Consider the following 21343-nt stretch of genomic DNA (forward strand, 5'->3'; position numbering starts at 1 on the left):
GCGCACGGGGCACACAGGTGGCAAGAAGGGAGTAGGAGGCAGATCCTGTCGGCAACCCGGCCTGGACTGGGGCCCCAGCCCTGGGCGCGGCAGAGCTTCGGTCGCTTGAGGGGACCTGTGGTCTGGGCCGCGCGGCACAGCCAGGTGCGCCTGCAGCAGCCCGGGGGCTCCGCGGCGCACGTGGCAACAGGTGCAGCGCGGTCCTGGGCGGGCGCCGCTGGCGTGGCGCGCCGGCATTTAGCCCGGGAGCGCGCGGGGCTTCGGGATCGGGACCCGGGAGCGCGAGAGGAGGGAGCGAGCGGGCAGCCCAGCCCGCCCACCTGCCGAGCCCAGCCGAGCGGAGCGCGCAGGAGCCGCTGGGGCCGGCGTCGCGAGGTACTGCCCCGCGCGTCGTTCAAGTTTTTGAGGGCACAGCCCCCTGGGACGCTGCCTGGCTTTTGTCTCCCCTTGCGAGGCGCAGGCTGGGGCCGCCTGGAAGGGACGGCCGGCGGAGGGGGGAGAGGCGGCCGAGCTTTGCTATTTACAAGTTTCCCAAACTCCCCGCCCTTGCTCCACCCCTCGGCGGCCGGGAGGCGGGGAGGCTGGGCGCCCGGACTCGGGGTTCCCGCCTGGCACAGCAGCCGCCGCCGGCGTGCGGGTGGGGGTGGGGACGAGTGCCCAGGTGCAGGCGCTGCCCGGCGGGCACGGATTGCACCGCGGCTCCCGGGTGGGCCTGGCGCGCCTCCCCGAGGGTCCAAAGGGCGCCCGGGCTCCGAGTGCCCGTCTCCCGGCTCTGCGTCTCGGCTCCCGGAGGGCTGGGGTTGGCTCGCAGGCGCTGCGGGTAAGTGCGGAGTGGAGTCCCTTCCCGCTGCCCAGCTTGTCCGCGGAGGGTGGAGAGAGGACACGGTGATCGCGACCGACCTAAGGGGACGGGACTAGCTTTAGGGAGGGGGCGGGTATTCTGGGGGCTTGGGTGCCCAAGCTGGGGGAGAAGCGGGGAGGCAGCCCCAGCGGAGCGGAGGCTGCGGGGAGCAGGTCTCACGTGGGGGCAGCGCAGCTCGTGCGGCAGGGACGGATGCGGATCTCGTAGCTGTCACCTTGAAAGTGACCGAAGGGGTTTTACGCGGACTGACAAGCTTGTCCCCTCGGCCGGAAGCCGCCCACCAGGCACTTGACCCGCTGGGGCCCAGCAGTCCCAGACTTCTCGCTGGGCGGTTCTTTCGGGGCCATTCTTGGCATAAGGAACCCGGGCTGAAAGTGTGGCATTAATGGGGTTGCTGCAATTCCCAAGGTCCTCTCGTCCCGTGCCTTATTACTTCCTGCGGTTCGCTTGTGCTTTTCTAGCTCTCTAGAGAAATCCACCCCTAACTAAGGTCACCTGATTGACTACTCTATCGTAATTAGTGGACTTATGTGTTTACTTGCCTTAAATAAATCTTTTGTCATCTTGTTTTCAAGATGTGCTCTTTTCTAGTTATTTGTTGATTTTGACTTGGAATAATTTATTTTGGAGTAGGAATGGAGAGATTGCGTCTTCGTTTAGCTTGCATAAAGTTTCACATACTCTATTAACTACTATTTATTTTAAGTGGTCGGTGTGCTAATAAAGGAAATCCAGTGTTTTCTTTGTTTTGTTTGTTTGAATAAAATCAAAGTCTTAGGCAAAACGGGCGATGAAAGCCTTCGTGTTTAGCCAGGTGATAGGAATTCAATTATCATCACTCTAAATCCTTAGCCCTGGGGGAGGAGGGTGGATGGAGGTGTTAGGAGTGGAGGGAAGGAGGTGGGGGAAGAAACAAAAGAAATGCTAGTCTTTGCTTCCTGGGAACCTATAACCTCTTTAAGGAGTTTAGATAAACCCAGATTAACAGTGTGTCGTTAACCCTAAAAGGAATTGCATAGTTGGAATTGCAATTCTGTAGACAAACTGCTTTTTCAGGGATAATTAGGGCAGGAAATGATGGACAATTTAAATTGAAACAATGATACACTGTATAGTGCTTTACAATGTATAAAGTGCTTTTATCGATTTTTTTTCCCCTTAAGTACAATGTTACATAAGGGAAGTTATACAGAGAGATGATTTAGAACTACTTATTTATCCTTAAAAAAAAAAAAAAAAGACCTTAGGAGTAGAATTTAGTTTAAAATAATATTTATTTAACTCGCACCAACTTTTCCACCTATTTTTTTTTTTGAGGAAGATTGGCCCTGAGCTAACATCTGTTGCCAATCTTCCTCTTTTTTCTTTTTTCTCCCCAAAGCCCCAATACATAGTTGTATATCCTAGTTGTAGGTCCTTCTAGTTCTTGTATGTGCGACTCTGCCTCAGCATGGCTTGATGAGCAGTGAGTAGGTCTGTGCCCAGGATCCAAACCTGCGAATCCTGGGCCATTGAAGTGGAGTGTGCGACTCTAACCCCTTCACCACCAGCCTGGCCCCTCCATCTGTTTTTAAAATCAGTATTATGTGGAGCAAATAGTGCTTGTAGATCTACACCTTTTAATTGTATATCAGTAATTCAAGGTTACAATTTTGGAGTACTTCATAGGATTATAAAATTCTAGGTAAATTTCTTTTGGTATTTCTTGGAAATGAAACTGTAGTTATTAGACTTAAGTATTTAAAAAAGCATGTCACTTAATAGCCCTGTTCCGTTGGCCTTGTTGGTTACCGTTTCAAAAGTAATGCATGTAAGAGTTAATCCCACCATCCAAAGATAATCACAATTATAGAATAGATAACATAAATAGATTTTTTAGTTATATAGTTTATACAAATATACTGTTGCATGCTGATTTTTTTCTGCTTAACATATGAAAAAGTTTCCATGTCATTATAGTTCTTCAAGAATCTTATTTTAGTGGCTACATAATATTACATTATATAGATGTAACAGTTCATTCAACCATTTTCTTATAGCTGAGCTTTTAATTTATTTTGAATTGCTATTATTAATATATACTTATACAACAAATATCCTTTATAAAACTTTATCTACAGGGCATATTTCCTTAGGATAGAGTCCTTGCAATACATTTGATGGTTCTAAGATCTCTCTTCCTACCCCCACCCCCCCAAAGCCCCAGTGCATGGTTGTATATCCTAGTTGTAAGTCCTTCTGGTTCTTCTATGTGAGCTGCTACCACAGCATGGCAACTGACAGACAGGTGGTGTGGTTCCACCACCAGGAAGCGAGCCTGGGCCACCGAAGTGGTGAGAGTGCTGAACTTGAACCACTAGACCAGCAGCGCTGGCTCTAAGATCTTTTGATACAGATAGACCATTTGCTTTCCAAAAAATGTTTTACCAAAGTATGCTCCCACCAGCACTCTATGAGAGTACCTGTGTTACTATATTATTGTTAATATGGGGAATCATCCTTAAAAGGAAAAATAATTCTTGCCAGCTTTATAGGTGAACAGTGCTGTCTCAGTATATAAATTTCCATTTCTTTGATTACAAATGATGTTGAACACCAAAAAAAATCTAGTTATTTTCCATTTTTATTCCCTTTTAATTGAATGTTGTGCCAAATTTTTCTCTTAGGATATTAGTATTTTTCTGTTAATTCATAAGTGCCTTTTATGGATTGATAGTAAACTTTTGCCTTTCCTATTGCAGATATTTTTCCCGTTTTGTCTTTGCCTTATAAAGACAAACACTTAGCACATGTTTAAAATGGTTTTGACTTAGAAGTTCTGTACTTTAATATAGCCAAATCTGTTGACTTTCTCAAAAATAAAATTTTTAACACTTATGAATCATAGCTTAAGAAGTATATGTGACAGTGACAGAAAATGACTTTTAAAAGAATTCTTCTGGGGCCAGCCTGGTGGCGTAGCCGTTAGGTGCGTGCGCTCTGCTGTGGCGGCCTGGGGTTCGAAGGTTCGATCCTGGGCGTGCACTGACGCACTGCTTGTCAAGCCGTGCTGTGGTGGTGGCCCATATAAAGTAGAGGAAGATAGGCACGGATGTTAGCCCAGGGCTGATCTTCCTCACAAAAAAAAAAAAACTCTCCCCAAAGTTCTGAATTAGATTCTTTTTAAATCCATTATAAGAACCTCCATGTCCTGGAGTAGAGACTGTTGTCAATCAGATTGTGTTTGTTGATGAGAAATAGTTGTATGTGGTATATACCATTAGGAACAACATTCTTTGCAATCAGAGTGGAAAGTTTCAAGTCCTAGGGAGTGACAGTCTTTCAGATTTGTTCTGTCATTATGTAAACTAGGCTCACAATCCATTTGTTTTTGTAGTAGTTTGTTTGTAGTATTAGTATTTTGGCAGAATTTTTCTTTTTTTTTTTTAATAATTTTATTTATTTATTTATTTCCCCCCCCAAAGCCCCAGTAGATAGTTGTATGTCATAGCTGCACATCCTTCTAGTTGCTGTATGTGGGATGCGGCCTCAGCATGGCTGGAGAAGTGGTGCGTCGGTATGCACCCGGGATCCGAACCCTGGTCACCGGGAGCGAAGCGCATGCACTTAACCGCTAAGCCACGGAGCCGGCCCCCCAGAATTTTTCATTTTGTATTCATTATTGCAGTTTCATACTGAATTGTTCATATGAGTCTTTTCTTGATGTCCAGTCAGATGCATATGTAATTGAAAATGTTTCCCAAATGAATTTCCAACACTACTCATAGATTAAACTATTTATTTGAAGAGGAGAGAAAAACTCTCCTGATTTCCCAAACTTGAGTTATTCCATACTATGGAAGCTTAAATATACTCTGAGGACTTTTTTTTTTTTTTTTTTTTTTGCTGAGAATGATTAGCCCTGACCTAACATCTGCTGCCAATCTTCCTTTTTCTTGTATGTGAGCCACCGCCACAGCATGGCCACTGACAGACAAGTGGTGGAGTGGTGTAGGTCTGTGCCTGGCAACCGAACCTGGGCTGCCAAAGCAGAGAGCATGCCAAACTTAAGCACTAGGCCACTGGGGCTGGCCCAGTCCCTGAGGATTTTTAAAGGCCTCACTGAGAGTGCTCTCCATCAGAGCCTGAGTCCCTTTTTTTCACTCTCTATCTTTTAGACCTAAGAATAAGCCATGGGGCCATATATGAGCATGAGGATGAGGTTGGTGTGCAGTGTGTGTGTTTGGGGGCTCTCAGAAATGGGCCCAGACTTTCTCTTGAGTCAGGTGGGCCTACGAGGAGGTGACCACCACCACTTAACTGGCAGGTCCTTGGGCAGTGGTGGCTTCTGGCCTCCAGAGGAGGTAAAACAGAGTGACTGAGGATGAGTGACCACACTCTTTTTTTTTTTTTTTTTTTTTTTTTTTAAAAAAAAAAGGATTGGATGGTTGGTACCTTAGCCAGCCTGAAATTTGGTTCAGAAAAACCTGCTTTACCGGTGTTCTCCATACTTGGCTTAGGACAGTCCAGTATAACCAGGAACTGAGTTTGGCTGGCAACTACTTCTTCTAAAATGTATTTCGAAGACAAGTTTTGTAACAGATTGCACTGATAATAGTTATTTTTTTAAAAAATGACCTCAATATTCTTTGAAATCAGAAGTCATTACTCTTTTATGTGGGCCGTTATCCATGATATTAATGCATGACTTTTTCTTGTTCATTGGGCTCAAGATGAAAAAGACCTTTCCACTTTGTGGATGACAGATATGGAGGCTAATCTTTATTCTGTAGATCTATCTATACAATAAAACTTCATTTTTGTACACCATAAGCTAATTTGCAATTTGTGATTGCCCTGATGTCTCATTTTTACCCCATCAAGGAAGAAAGGGTTTGTTCCACAAGTTTAGAGTGTAAACAAGGTTGAACCTGGAGGTGTCTTGCTTAAGTAAAGAGCTTTCAGGCACAGAAGTACATATTTGCATATAAATCTTTGATTCCAAAACAACCTTATTTGTTCATTAAAGCTAGTAGGTTTTCCTTAGCCTTCAGTTTAAGCTCCATATTGAAGAGAAATAAAAAAGTATTTATTTGAAGATAAACTGTATGTAAGTCTTGCTAATAGGCCTGTATCTAAATTAATGAATGTTCTTGTGTACACGTTACATACATGAGTAGAAGTAAGACAAATTAGACATCCTACCTTTTTCTAACCTAAAAGTTTTATTTCATTTTGAAGTTGTAAAACTAAGTAAAGATAGTTTTGAAGTCACTTAAAGTTTCTCTTGAGGAAATGTTTACTTTTTTAGTAGGGTTGAATAGATTCTTTTCGAGCTGTGAAAGAAGATGCAGTGCAGGTCATAAGTTTGTCAAACTAGCTGGAGAGGGCAAAGTGGTCGAGAGGAAATCACTTCCAGGTAGTGTAATTTTGCCTGAGATTGCACTGATTTCATGTTTCAGTAAGAGTTGTGCTGAGGGGAAGGGCAAGCATGGCCAGCCTCCCACCGTGTGCACACAGCAAAAGGCAGAGCCAAGACTGGGGGGAAAACAGACTGAGAACACATCGGTCTTCTAGGTAAGGTGCCAGGAAAAGAGGGTTTTCAAGTCATTCAATGACCTTGTTGTCATTCTTTTAAATACTTTAAATATTTGTCCTTTGTCGATTTATATTGAAGCTTGGTTCAAAGAAAAGAAAATTAGTGTTTGAGGGCCAATGAACCATAATTGCCCTGATCGTCTACAATTAACTAAAACATTTCGGGACATTTTGGCAAAATCGGGACATTTCTGTCCAGAATTGGCGTTGAGAAAGGAATCCCTCTGGGACAGAGTCACACTTATCAGAAGAGTAGGAAGGAGGGGTGTAAAGTTATATTCTTGTGTAAATAAACATATAGTTTAATGTCTAGGGCAGTGTTCAGTAAGTCTCGACTGTTGGGTTGTTAGCTTATCTTCTATACTTTTTCTGCAGTGCAAACTTGGTAATGTTTAACTCAGGTGTTATTTACATATATACCAATTCTGAAGGAAAAGTCAACATTTCTTCATCTTATTTCAGATAAGCGGTTCATAGGATGTGATTAGCAGTGTTCAGTGACAAATGAGAAATTCTCTTTTATGTTTATCTCGTATATTCTTTTGATGATTGTTAATTAATGGTATCAAGTTGAAATTGCACGTCCTTGTAAAACATAGCTCACTTGGCCAGCTTCATGGAACAAAAATAGAAGCCAGTATAGACATAAGCAGTCTAAGAGATGACATTCAAACATAGGCTTGCCCTCTTCCCCTGACCTCTCTGTCAAGTTGATTGAGTTGTATTTACCAGAATAACTACCAATTAAATCAGCTTGTGCTATAAAAGTCTATTTTTTATTATGCGGTAAACTGCTACACTATGGTCATCTCATTCTTAGGCAAATTACAAAATTGAACATATTTCCACATTGCTACTAACCCAACCCAATAGACTGCAATTGAAGTGAGGATTACGAAAGTTCTGCCTGCTGGTAAGAGAGTAAGAAAGATTGGAGAAATGAGAAATGGGTTACAAAGGGTAGTTTTCTATTTACCCTAAGAAAAATGCACTTGTTTTATTAGATCCTCCATCCAGACCCCTTATGTAGAACCAAGTCATGTATACATAGTGTAAAGTTAGGACTATGTTTTCATGTTAAATGGTAAATAAAAGGCATGAGTAAAAATCCTCGCTGTTGGAATCTTAACTTTGATTTTCATCAGCCGCAGACCATGTATTGAACACTTTCTGTGGGCCAAACACTGCAAGGTAGAAGGGTGCAGATAGGGACAAAATTTGGCCCCAATTCTCAGAGGAGTCAGTCAGAAAAGCCTCACTCATTGTGAAAAGTGCAGCTTTGGACATGCTAGTAAGTGTTCAGGTTGCTAGAAACATTCTCCCAGGTCATTGACATTGTGCCATACACTGGGAATTCTGCCTGCTACCTTGACCAAATTTTGGTAAACCTAAGGCTGTTTTGACATTTTTTGATTATGTAACGACTCCTGCTCCTTAGTCACTATTACTCTTTTCCTTCTCACCGAAAGAATTGAGAAGCAAGATACTTAGCACCACAGTCTGTGGTTTCCTTGACTTTCTCTGGACAATCTTTTTAGTGACGTTTTCCAATATCTTTTTTGTTCTGTCTTGTAAGCTTCTTGAGGATAGGGTCTAAACCTTACGAGGCTGGGTACATTTGCACTTTTATAATTATTTGTACCAGACGTAGCCTGGAATAACTCATGTAGAGCTCTGATGGCATGGGAGTTTGAAATTCTTTCTTCAGCTAGTCACAGCTACTAGAAGGTCTTTTAAGCCAGGGATATCAATTTCCTGACTGCTTTTCTCGACTTTCTTCCTTGTCCTCTCCTTGTGCTCTCCCCTCTCACCCACTGTGATATACTCAGCAAGCAGAGACAGTGGGGCAGCCCAGCCTGTGGCCTTGTGTCCCCCTGGAAGGCAGTGCCATTAGGAGTTAGGGTAACAGAGCTGGAAGGCGTAAGGTTCCTACTCCTTCTGAGTTATTACTCTGTTTTATTATGAAGTGCCATTCTCAGAACATCTGGCACACTCATGTGCAAATACTTATACAGAATTCCACTTGTGATAATTTATTACAGTCTCCATTTGTGCAGACAGTCACAAGTTGACAATTTCTCATGAATAGAGACTTGGGCTGTTTTTTGTTTAGAGAAATATTTATTTACGTTTTAAAGAGGAATTCAGATGACTTTTCAGTCTGGGATTGTTCTTTCTCTTATTAGATTTAATAAGATTTGTGTTTCAGGGTAGCTTTTCATTTCTGTAAAAGTTTTTGATGGTTTGCTAGAATTACTGGTTATTGAATTTGATTTAATACTCAAGTATTGAATTTTTTGTTTAATGCTTAAAAATTTCTCATGTTGCTTTTTGGAGATATTAATGACATCTGTGCAGAGGGATTTACTAATTCATTTTAATTCCAATATAAGAAGAGAGGGTCTAGTCAGTGAAAAGGGAATGGAGATAGGAAAAATCCTCTATTTCTTTTTATGAAAAACTTTAAGTGATTTTTTTTTTTTGATGAGGAAGATTGTCCCTAAGCTAACATCTGTGCCCATCTTCCTCTGTTTTGTATGTGGGACCCCGCCACAGCATGGCTTGATGTGTGGTGCATAGGTCCGTGCCTGGGATTTGAACCCACAATCCCGGGCTGCTGAAGTGGAGTGCACAAACTTAACCACTACGCCACTGGGCAGACCCCAACTATAAGTAATTTTATATTGCAGATATGAATATTATGTTAGAAAATGTTGCTGATATGTTGTTACGCTGAACATTTAAAATTTATAACTTAGGTACATAATCAAATGAAATTTATTTTCTATTTATATGGTATAAGTAGAAGCCTTCAGGGCAAGGTATTTCTTTTTTTCTCTCCTTCCTCCTATTTTTATTAAAATTGGAATAATAAATAGAAGTATTTCAGCATTTAGTTAGATTTTGCTCACCCTGATGTCCATTGTGAAACCTTGGAGACATACTTTGTTATAGAATTGGAAAAAAATGTTACTGGCATCCAGAACATTTGGTACAGGAATGTAAGGGAGTGTGCACGGACTTCAATGTTAGACCAAGTTGGGTTGGTGTCTGAGATCTTCGATGTTAGCCGCGTGACTCTGGGTGAGAGACTTCATTGCCTTTACATCCCAGTCCCCTCATCAGGACAGTGGGGATAATACCTGTCTTCTGGGGTTCTTCTACCACAGTGTCAGGTTATAGAAGATAGTGAATAAATGCTAATAACCTTCCTTTGTTTCTTGTTTTAAACATTTTTTGATTCATGGATGGGAAATTTCATCTAATTTCCTCAACTCTGTTGGGGGTGTTGCTTCCATCCAGTGGTGCTCTGGTTGGGAATTAAATTCCAGGCACAGGTGCTTGATAACTTTCCCTTTTCCTTGAAGAGAATTGGTTTGTACCAGTGACAGCTGAAGTTATTTATTCTTACAGCTTTGTCACCTCTTGGTTTTCTTTAGTTTGAGTTTAGTGAGTTGCTGATATTTTGTTATATTTGAGCCATATTTTTTAAAAATCAAAGCAGATACTTTCTTCTTTGCTCAAGTCTGTAAATTATGTTGCTGGTTTGCTATCAGCACATTTTAAAAGCACTTAGGGTTGAGTCATCACTTTGAACCAATAAAGCACTTGTGGGTTATAAAGGACTGCCATTCCCTGTTTTAATTTTTAACCTGTAACTTCGTCCAACAACATTCACATTTAAGAGTTTCAGTTGTAAAATGTTACCATTCATATATTTAATAAGCAATTCTGAATTTTCAGCTTTCAAACTAAGTGAAATAATAGTAACTCCATATGTTTTTTGAAAGTATCTTAAAATACGCCATTAAGGACATTTTCATTCAATTATCACATCAACCCTGTGAGGTGCACGGGGCAGGTTGTGGGAGTTCTGTTTTTATACATGAGGAAATTGAGGATGAGAACTCTTTGGATAAATGTTTTGTATTATGACGAGTAAGTTATGGAACCAGGACTAGGACCCAGGTCTTCCCTCCTGGTCCATTCCCCATTCCCAATATGATACTGTTACTTGACTACTTTTAATGCCAGAAGAAGTAATAAATTATTCTTGCTAGGATTCTCTTCACATTGGTGCTGAAATGGGATCAAAGGCATGCAGTAGTTTGGGTATGTAAAATTTCAGGTGACATAGCTTAGAATCATGGTTTGTTGTTTTTCCATTTTCTAACTTCAGAACATGAAACAGAATGTTAAATCTTGTAAGCCATTAAGATTAGTCGCACAAATGTAAAGTTGACAAGATCCTTACAATGATATGTTACATTTCTATAAGATTTTATAATTTCATACTGCTTTTTCAAAAAGAACCAAATAAAATTCAGATCATCTGTATTATTTCATAGTACAATAATACATTGTAAAATGTACCCATTTACAGATAGCAGTCCAAGGTCATATATGTTGAATAGGGACTAATATTTGTTTTTCTGAAACATTTTTTTCTGTAGAAATTTTGAATCCTATTTCCTTATTTTAAGCTACAGGGAGGCAGATAATTCTTGGGCTGATGGGGCTAATCCCAGGTAGAAATTTAACTAGGAGGTGAGGCCTGGTGTCAGTCAGAACTGGGAATAGAATGTCCCATAAAACCACAGTTACACCCTGGGTATCAGCCATGATTTTTAGCCGTAAACGTCAACAGTTCTCTCTTACCAAGTGACTTCCAAGGAATGTACAGTGTTAGACCTTGAAAAGTAGGCTCTTTTAGGGAGGTTGGCCCTTCCTTTGGGCTGCTCCTTTGAGTTAGATGTGTACATACATTGACCTTCTGTTAAGAAACTCTTATTTGCTAGTGGAAAGCCTGACATACGTAATCATTTTCAAGGAAAGAGTACAGGAAGTTGATGTTTAATGAAGGTTGGGAGCTACAATATGGGGTGCCAACTTGCGTAACTACACACACGCATAATGACAGTTTTGAATTGGTCTTGGCATGATTCAGGTAGAAAATTATTTCCTTTTAGCCAAGTGGACTTTGAAGACATATGGCAACTGTCTGAAAGAGTCTAAACATGGAGGTGTTCATGGTCATTTAACACTTTCTGGAAAATTTTTTATTTTAGCTTTAATCTCTACCTTGTACACCCAATCTACCCCTATTTCCTTCAAACAACCTGTGTTACCCAGTGGGTAATTCCTTTACCTAGCTGTATGTAATGTAGAAACAAAAAGAATGCAATCTTTCTATCAAATCATTTCCTTAGCGCAACTGTACAATCCTCGACAGTGGCCCTTGATAGGCTGTGTGTAGATGGTGGTTTGGTTTTAGTTCTTTCCTTTTACAGGGACAGTCCTTTCTGTATTGGCTCAGTACTCTCCGGGAACTTAGCCTTATTCTTTTGACTCGCATACGTTTTGCTGATTTTCATGAAAAAGCTTACTTTTTTTTTTTTTTTAAAGATTTTATTTATTTTATTTTTTCCCCCCAAAGCCCCAGTAGATAGTTGCATGTCACAGCTGCACATCCTTCCAGTTGCTGCATGTGGGACTCAGCCCCAGGATGGACGGAGAAGCGGTGCCTCGATGCGCAACCGGGATCCGAACCGGGGCCACCAGCATCGCAGCGCGCGCACTTAACTACCAAGCCACAGGGCCGGCCCGAAAAAGCTTACTTTTTGATGGTATTCAGAAAATTATCTACAATATGATGTACTATCTACAAGAGCAAGAACTTAATTTTGTTTACCTCTCAGGAGTATTGAGAATAGTGTTTTATCTTTAGTTGCTCCAAAAAATGTTGAAGGAATGCTGACTTACACTGAGAGATGGTACTTGAGATTCTCAGAGGTCTATTGGTTTGAGTCTGGAGGCAACTGGTATGCGGTCCTGACCTGCTTTACAAGATGATTGTGTAGGTCTGTGGCTGTAGTGCCCTACGGAGTTGTGGGCAGTGATCTACTTCTCTAGCAGGGTCTAGGTGAACATATTCACGAGGTAACAGTAAAATGTAAAATTCTGCATAAGTATGGCATGTTTCATGTCCATAAGATCAAACAAAAATGGTAGCTAGTAGGTGTAGTCAACATTCAAGATTTTCAATTGGGTAGGAAGGATTAGTTGGAAAGTGGGTTACGGAACAAGAACCGGGGAAAACATCTTTGGGTTCCAACATGAATTAATGAATGTGTTCTAGGATACATACTGCTGTTTACTGGCCACGTGATCTGTGGGGAAAAAAAATTTTAAATTGAGATGCAGTTAAGTACCATGAAATGCACCTAGCTTAAGTGTACAATTATGAGTTTTGACAAATATACATCTGTGTAACCAACATACCCATATAGAACATGTCCGTCACCCCAGAAAGGTCCCATAACCATATGAACGAGTGGCTAAACCTTGGTCATCAGTAAAGTGAGGATAATTATAGAGCTTGTTTCACAAGGTTGTTGACAATTATAACAGTAGCAACTAGCAATGGTATGAGTTAGAAAGTTTCCAAAAATTTAATGTAACTCCTAAAACAACCCTATGAGATGGATTATTATTGTTCTATCAGTTTTTACAGATGAGGAAAATGAGGCCAAGATTATTTTTGGCTTGCCCAAGGTAGGTAATCCAGTTACTGAGTCAATGTGGGAGCTCTCCATGAGTAACATGTGCCCTCCATGTCTAGCAGCTGTGGGTCTGTAGCTGTATAGAGTTACCAAACGTTAATTGATTTTGTTGCTGTGGGAAGGAGGGTGGAAAGAGATTAAGATTACACATTTGAACTGGGTTTAATGTTCATTGCCATTCATTAACTCTGTTTCTTGGGCAAAGTACTGAACTTCTGGAAACATCAGGTTTAACATCTCTAAAAGGGGAGGAGGGCTAGGAGGAAGGTGACTGTCATGGGACCTGTCTGTCCCACGGTGCTGGCAACTGGGAGGATGACTATGAAAATACTTTGTGGGCTTTGAAGAGCTGTGTGCTGACGTCATTATCTTTATCTGTGGAAGAGGTAGCTGCCCACTCCCCCATCCTGGCCTCACGTACTTTGCTGAGTGTGGGCGGACAAGTAGGAATTGACAATGTGTCAGAGAGAGGCGGTCCCCACTTGTCAGTTCCTTGATGCACTGAACACTGTGTTTACACAGCTTTTTCTCTCACAAGTGTTTTTGACATTCAAAAGCCTCAGATGGTTTTTCAGCTATTAGGTCAGCCTCACTCCACAATGCTTGTCAACCTTATTAGGAAAGAGTCTTTAAAAAAAAAAAATTCTATTTTGATTTTCTTTCTGAAAAGTATACCCTTGATAGGAAACAGTATGAGTTGTTTTGAGGTGGGTGAGTTCCTAAGTAATCCAAAGAACTGTGATGATGTGTTTTGGCCTAAACTGAATTATCTTGTGCATGCTTCCTGTATTCCTGAAGATAAGCTATTTCCACCGTGGGTTTAAGTTCCAGTTATTAAACATACTGCCTAACTTCAGGGTTTAAATTTGGTCAATTCAGATTTCCTATGCAGTGCTGTTCCCTCCTCTCAAGGATTGTTTTCCTCCCTCCCCAGTACACCCAGTTCTGGGATGGTACCTGGCCTGGAAGAGCTCTATGGCATCATAACATCATGGCGGTGGGTCAGGGTTGTCTGGTCCAGGTGCTGCCTTCCAGACCTCTTGGCCTCTGCTGAGGCAGCTCATCATGGTTGGTCATTAGATGCCTCTGCCCAGGTGTGTGCTGGTCTCTGTTGCAGCTTCCACTGGAAGGCTCAGTATACACCTTCCCTCCCTTGATCTGTCCCAGGCCTTTTCCAATCCATTGCGCTCTCAACACTTCCTTTTGCATGTGTCTTTCTCTCTGCTCTGCCTCTTGGATCTTCCTGGAGAGGGAGAAACTGCCCTCCGTATCTCATCTGGCATCCTGCCACCTCTGTCCTCCCTCGTCTTCCTCATTGCTTTTTTCACCTAGCTCAGAGGTTCCAAATGGGGATCTCTGACTCAGGGGTGCTTGATGACAAAATGTTGACCATGATACAGGGAAATGGAAAAAAAACCAAAATAATGTACTAAGATTTTCATCAGGCTAAATTTATATGATCTAAACTAAAAGAATATCCTTTATTCTGCATTTATGTACTCCCTTAATTTTTGTGTTAAAATATCCTTTTATAATGTGTTGGTAGTTGTAAAAAGTTATTTTGTCTGAAGTATCCTTAGTGGCAAAATTAAAAGCCGGCTTCCCCATGTTGTCTCTCCAGATTGGGGGAGGGGAAATTTCACTAGTCCATAAAATCTGAAAGGCTGAGAAGCACTCACCTGCCTATCCCTTATCCTCAGCTCAAGCTTTGTCTTCAGGGATCTAGCCTTGACCTTTCCCTCCATATATCTCTATAGCAGGGGAGCCCATCCTCTGAGTTCCCTTAGGCTCTGGTTGCTTTGACTTGGCAGTTTTTGTAATTATTGACTGGTACTTTCTTTTCTTCTCAACTGAACTATGGGCTCTTTGAAGGCTGCTTGAAGACAGGAGCTGTCTTGTTCACCATTGTGTCCCAGCAGAGCAGCTGGCACATGGTAGGCGATTAATGAATGTTTGTTGAATGAATGCAAGCTCTTGTAGTAAAAGGTCACTTTATATCAGAGATGAGGAAACTGGGAGGGTGGTGCATGAATAGCTGACCCCCACTTTGCTTCTGTGGGACCGGTGCTATTGTATGGGTTCTTCCTTTTGTAGCTAATTGGAGGCTCTGAATATAATACAAATTACATAAAGATTATTTCTTTCTTGAAAGTCTCTAATATTAAAAGAATAGTTGTAAGGAAATTGGTAAGATTTAGAGTGCTAACTAAAATGTCTTGTTTATATAATGGCAGTGAATAGAATTATTCTCAACTGTAAATGTGGATTAAGTTAAACTACCTTGCTGTCTTGCACGTAACAGCTACATTAGGAAGTTAGTATCCAAGAAGAGAGACATTATTTTATTTAACTTGTGATTAAAATACTTTATACAGAGGTTGAAATCATTTGGAGAAAGGCATGAGTGGATACTGGAATTATTCACTTAAAAAATCGGGCTATTGAATTCCTTAAATATTAATTGGGTAAGCATGAGCAGAACATTTCTCTCCCATTTTTAAGTGCAAATCTTCACTATATCCATCCCTGCCTTTAAACTCTGAGCTAGCCTGTCATGCCGTCCATAGGCATGACATAGATCTGTGAGAATGGGAGCAGTGGTCCTGGCCTCAGTCAGTTGGAAATTGGTTGGCCATAACTGAACTGCAGATTGCCAGTAAGGATGGAGTCAGCATACTACTGAATTGTTTCTTTTGAGAGCTATTGCTGAGGGTAATCATTTAGAGGTTTCCATTTTGACTGACTTCCATGTACCAATGATTTTAAAGGCTGTCACAGACAGGCCTGGGGAACCAGACTCGGGGACCATTTTCATGGAGCTAAAGACTGTGTTAACTACATTAGCCTTAGAAATATAAACCTAAACAAAGCCCAGTTGGTGAATTTCCAAATTCTCTAGCACAACAGCAGGCATATTGAATGTCTTGAATGTCTTTTCTCTTCGAAAAAAAATTATACCATCTATTCCTCCAAGTCTATTGAGAACAGATTCTAAGATCCCATTGGCTCCCTCTTCCTACACTCCCATCTGAGAAATACAAAAAGTAGCCAGTTTTGGAGCAATGAGAGTTTATTCTGCCTCTGAGGGTGAGGGAGGAGACTTGGCTGGGTTTCTTGCTTCCTGAGGTCCATATTGTATTCCTCTGTTCTCCTGGCACACTCCCACATTTAGCCATCCTGGAACTCCAGAGAGGATGGAGGGGAGGATACCCGACAGGTGGAGGTGTACTCACCTTCAGGGCCAGAGACCCCCATTAAGCAGATGCTAACTGCTAAAGCCAGGACCCGTGAGTGAATCTCCTTTTTTCCTTGGCCCTGCAGCTCTGAGTCAAGCCAGCTTGCCTTCTCAAATACCAGAGCCAACGTGTTATCCTTAATGCTCTCATGACGTCTTCACTTAGTGTTATCAGTAGAAATCTGGAGAGCAAATATTTTTGACACTGTAAACTTGTGGGTTCAGAAAAGATGTACAATTCTTTACAAATTCCAACTTGGGGATGAATGAGAGTGATTAATTTTGATATGTCATGATATCCTTAAAGGAAAGGTACATCACGCAATACGTAAATATATTTGTCCCTATATGTTTTGCATGTACTCTCATGAAATTTCAGTTGTTAAGACGTTCAAACCTAGTTTGAAGTTCTTATGCTTCATTTTAGTAGTGAGATGGAAAAACCAACCACACATTTAACTTGAAATTCATGTTACTGTAGTTATCTTTTATAGAGGTGTAGCAGTAGATGGTGTATAGTTTTAACATCAGATATATTTAGTGTTTCTGGTAGGCCTGTTCCAAGTAGAGGTGTTATAGTATATGGTTATATTTATAAATAGCACAAGGGGATATTTAACTTACTACACTGTCTTGGTATGCTATTCTTTTTTTGAAAGGTGACTAAAATTTTCTTTGAATATTTTTATCAATACCTACCTCTTTCCAAGGCTGTTACACAAATCTGAAATCTCAGTGTTGCTACTGGGCATGACATTTCAGGAAAAAAAAAATCTTAGAGTTGTTTTAAATTTTTTGGCACATGGGTTAAAGTTCTTATAATAGTAGGAAATCTCTTTCAGCTTTGATTTTTTTTTTTTTGACCTGATGAAATCACGGGTCATTTGGAATGGGAGCCTGACCTTGGTCTGGCCAAGTGAAGGCAGTGAGTGTGTTGGACTATAAAGGTCATGACCTGCTATCCTTGGAGGGCATTCTCTTTTGCAGCCCTTAGGGAATTCTTGCTGTGTTAGCAGAGGAGTGTTGCTAATCCTGCTGGAACTTGCCTGGCTTCTGAAGGGTTTCTCTCTAAAGACTGCCTCATGATTATCTAGGGCCAAGTGACGAATCAGAGAGGGGCCGCTGGCCTAAAAATAGTCACAGCTGAGGAGGAGGGCCTAAATGGCACAGAGCCTGCTGCTGCCTTCCTGCTGCCAGAAGATGATCACGTGAGGTGGACGGGAGGCAGTCAAGTGCGGAGGGTGTGTGTCTGAAGACAGGTGTGAAAAGTGGAGGAGAGAGTGAGTGTTTTCTCCTGGCTTGTGTAAGGGGAGGTCAAAGTTTTTTAGTGATTGACTTTAAAAAACCTTAGAAACAGTAAAAGTAAATATTGGAGGTTATTCTTTTTATGAGGCTGGTGTCATGGGATATATTTCTAGATGTTTCTAATTTTCAAGAAAACATTTTGTATTTGATGTTAGTCACAGTATGTTTGAGGAATGGAAACAGTAACGTGCCTTGTTTCCTATACTGCCTGGGAACCTGCAATGAAGCCTTGTTTAAAAACTTGTGGACAACAGGTCATTTAAACACAGACCTACACATTTTAAATTGAAGTTTCTGGGAGGATTATTTAATATACTTACTAATGACTCTTTGGATACATATGGTGCACATTTTATGTTGAAGTCATGTGGGTGAGGAGAAACTTCAGTCTGCAATTCAGACACAGTCTGAAATGGTAGCTGTTTTCTGATTGGGTAGAACATATTCAAAACTGAATATTTATTTTAGAGACTTATTTTTTATATTTAAGGTAGAAATGTAGACAATCAGTGGTCAAAAGCACAAGAGGACCCTTTTCCCTCCCAGCCTTCAGAGTGATTGTGGAGGTCTGATTAGATAAGAGGCGGAGAGTATTTTGTTTGAACATGTTGCTTTAGGAAGGGATGATCGTTTTCAGGGATTCTTCCATTGCATCTCAGAGTTGGCTATTAAGTTTAAGCAATATCATCTGATTTGGGGGTGGCAGTGGAGAATCCCTTGCCTTTGAAGATAGTTTTTGTCACCCTTAGCACAAGCGCTAATCTGTTGCTAATTATTATTCTAGGTCAGTAGGTTTAATTTTTGTTAAGTGTGATAGGAGATCCTACAGGGCTTTGAGAGTGGATTTGCATGAGCTGAGGACAATTCAGAAGGATCAGTCTGGTTACTATGTGGAGAGTATATTGTAAGGAGACAGGAGGCTAATGATTTGCCCAGTTAGCCTTCCAAGAGAGAGACAGTGGTGGCTTGGGGCTGGGGCAATAGCCTAGGTGAGAAATGGTTGCATTTGGGATGTATTTTGAAGGTAGCGGCTGTTGGAGTTGCTATGGCGGTCGGAGGGAAAGAGAAGAATCAAGGCTGACTCCTAGGTTTTTGTCATGGTCAACTTTGGTGCACAGTGGTGTCTTTCACAGAGAATGGGGAACACTGGGACAAAAAGAAAGTCATCGGGGGTCTAGAATCCTGGTGTTCTCTTTTAGATGCAGGACGTTTGAGAAGCCTGTTAGATATACAAATGCAGATGTTGAATTGACAGTTGGGTGTTCAAATCTGGAGCTTTAGGGAAAGATCAAGGCTAGAAATATGCTTGTGGGAGTTGTTATCAAACAATGTATTTATAACAAGATAATGAGTGTAGGAAGAGAAGGGGTTAAGAGGCCGAGCCCTGCCTTACTCCCAACATTTGGAGGTTGGTCAGAGAAGAATCCAGCAGAGGCATTTGCCAAGGAGCAGCCTGTGTGTTTAGGAGGATAGAGTAGAGCCTCTTAAGCCCAGCAAAGGAAGTGTCTTGCAGCTTAAACCCTATGGCGTGAAGAGTTTTGTTTCCCACACAGGGAGCACTTTTGTTCACTTTTTGGTAAGTGTGTCTGTGTGTAATCATTTAGAATCTGGGATAAGCTTGAGGATACCATGGTCAATTCAGCCACAAGCAAAAACAAGTACAACAAATCTTTTTAAAACACCAGAACATGAGATTTAGATACCCTGAGGCAACCTCATTTCAGGGAAATGTATACATTTCTGTTAATCGTTTCTGAAATATTGACCATGGATAGAGGGACTATGATACTCTCTGAGGGTCCCTAAAATCCAGAACACTTCACATCTGGCCACTGCCCATCGGGCTGTTTCAAGACCTCCATTGGCCTGGGTGCTTAGGAGGCTCCATTCCATGTCATATCAATATATTAAAATATAACCACACTTTATGTATTTAAAGAGTTGAGTTGTTGTCAACTTTTGATATAATACATTTAAAACCTTTCCATTTTTTGCCTCCTTACCTGCTACTTATTCCTCAGCTGCACACATGACTTACTCAGAGACCCCCCCCCCATAATAGCAGCCAGAATGCCCATGCTTTTCTTCATTGACTACAATTTCTGTTTGCGTAGTTGTGTTTTTTTTTTTTTGTCTATTTTGTTCACTCTATAGTAACTCCTAGTAGAGCGTTTAACATACGATGGACACCCGAAAAATTTGAATGAATGTCATCCAGTATTAGAAAACAGATGTCTTAAAGGTGCCTCAGTAGCTTTGGTTTGATTTCCAAGCTTGGTGTCTTCTTTATTTTTAAGTCAGATTTATTGAAGTATAATTTACATACAGCAAAATTTGCCTTTTATAGGTGGGCATTTCATTTAATTTTGACATACACATAGTTGTGAAACAATCAACCACAATCAAAAAATAGAAATGTCTATCATGCCGAAAAGTTCCCTTGTGCCCCTTTCAGTCCTCTCCCCGCCCTTCCAGGAAAACTCTGATCTCAGTCCTGTGCTCCTGGTTTTGCTTTTCCAGATATTATGTAAATGGAATTATATGCCTTTTGTGTCTGGCATTTTTCATGTAGTATATGTATTTGAGATACAACTCCGTTGTTTGTATCAATGGTCTACCATTTTGTTTCTGAGCAGTATTTCATTGTATGGATGTACTACAATTTTGTTTATTCATCCACTAGTGTTGGACATTTGTGTTATTTCTAGTTTTGGGGAATTATTAGATTTTTCTTCCTGATTTTAATTACTACCACAGACAGGAAATTGCAACAGCCTCAATAACCCACAGCCCCAAACCCCCATTTGTATCTGCTGTTTTCATTTTCTCATGTCTTTTTCTATGTATTTTACATGGTTGTCATCACAAAACACACAAACATTTTTCCTAGTTGTTTAGTAAACTGCATAGTTTTTAAATAGTTGCATTTCACTGAGTTACTCTACTGCAATTTTCTAATTAGTCCTGTGTTCGCATTCAGATTGTTTCTAAGTCAGTTTTAGAAAATATGCTAAAAATCCTCTGTTTAAAGTCTTTCCTGTGATAAATTCTTGGCAACAGTTTACTGAAGGTTCTTAATCAAAAGTAATAGAAATCAATTCAAGCTAACTGGGGCAAAAATGGATAGGGGTTATAAGGGTATGGAATATTTCTTAGAACTCAGTGTCAAAGAAGTTGTCAGGAACCAAGTCAGGTCAGTCAGCCCCCCTCATTATTTTTCATTTCTGCTTCTCTCGGGACATTGGTAGCATTCTTCTCTCTGTGGACACTCGCTTCCTCTCCCTCTGGGTGCATGGAGGAAGGAGGCTCACTCTACGGGGCTTGGATTTGTGTATTTTTCAGTTCCAGGGAGTTCCGTGGACATACTGTGCCTGATTAGCTGTTTCAAATCCAGATGCTGGGGGAGAGAAAATCTGACCACAGTTGAGGCGGGTGTTGACACAGGGCTGGTTCATATAGTAGAGCCCACCTCACTGAGTAAAAGAGGCTGCTCTCAGAGAAAGGGAGTTGTGAACTGAACCTACGCTCAAAGGTTTCCATTTAAAGCAAGATTGCGTAAAATCCATTTTTATGACTGTTGAAGTTGCTTTCCAAAAGGGCAATTACAATTAGGTCTTAAAGAGGAGGGGCTTGGGGGGATATTACATGTATCTATTTTTTTATATTTGTATTTAGCTATTAAAAATAGTTGTTTACCACTTAATTTTGACCCATCACCTATGAGTGATGTTTAATGGGTAGCTAAGAAGATCTGATTTACAGCCAACATTTATTGAATGCTTACTTTATGTAAGCATTGTG

General features: G+C 41.0%; 1 protein-coding gene across 3 annotated transcripts in view; it reads left to right on the top strand.

The window, feature by feature from the left end:
- The first annotated feature begins 294 nt into the window (after positions 1-294).
- Positions 295-21343, top strand: part of MTUS1 (microtubule associated scaffold protein 1) — a 142701-nt gene continuing 121652 nt past the window's right edge. The window contains exon 1 of one of the 3 annotated variants that reach the window (XM_058525073.1): positions 295-375. The gene's annotated coding sequence lies outside the window, so the exon portion shown is untranslated. Of the gene's footprint in view, positions 376-678; positions 821-14869; positions 14937-21343 lie in introns of those variants that run through there. The other 2 variants (XM_058525071.1, XM_058525072.1) reach the window with 2 other exon arrangements.

The sequence above is a fragment of the Diceros bicornis genome, chromosome 29 (assembly GCF_020826845.1).
Source record: "Diceros bicornis minor isolate mBicDic1 chromosome 29, mDicBic1.mat.cur, whole genome shotgun sequence".
NCBI classification, from domain to species: domain Eukaryota; kingdom Metazoa; phylum Chordata; class Mammalia; order Perissodactyla; family Rhinocerotidae; genus Diceros; species Diceros bicornis.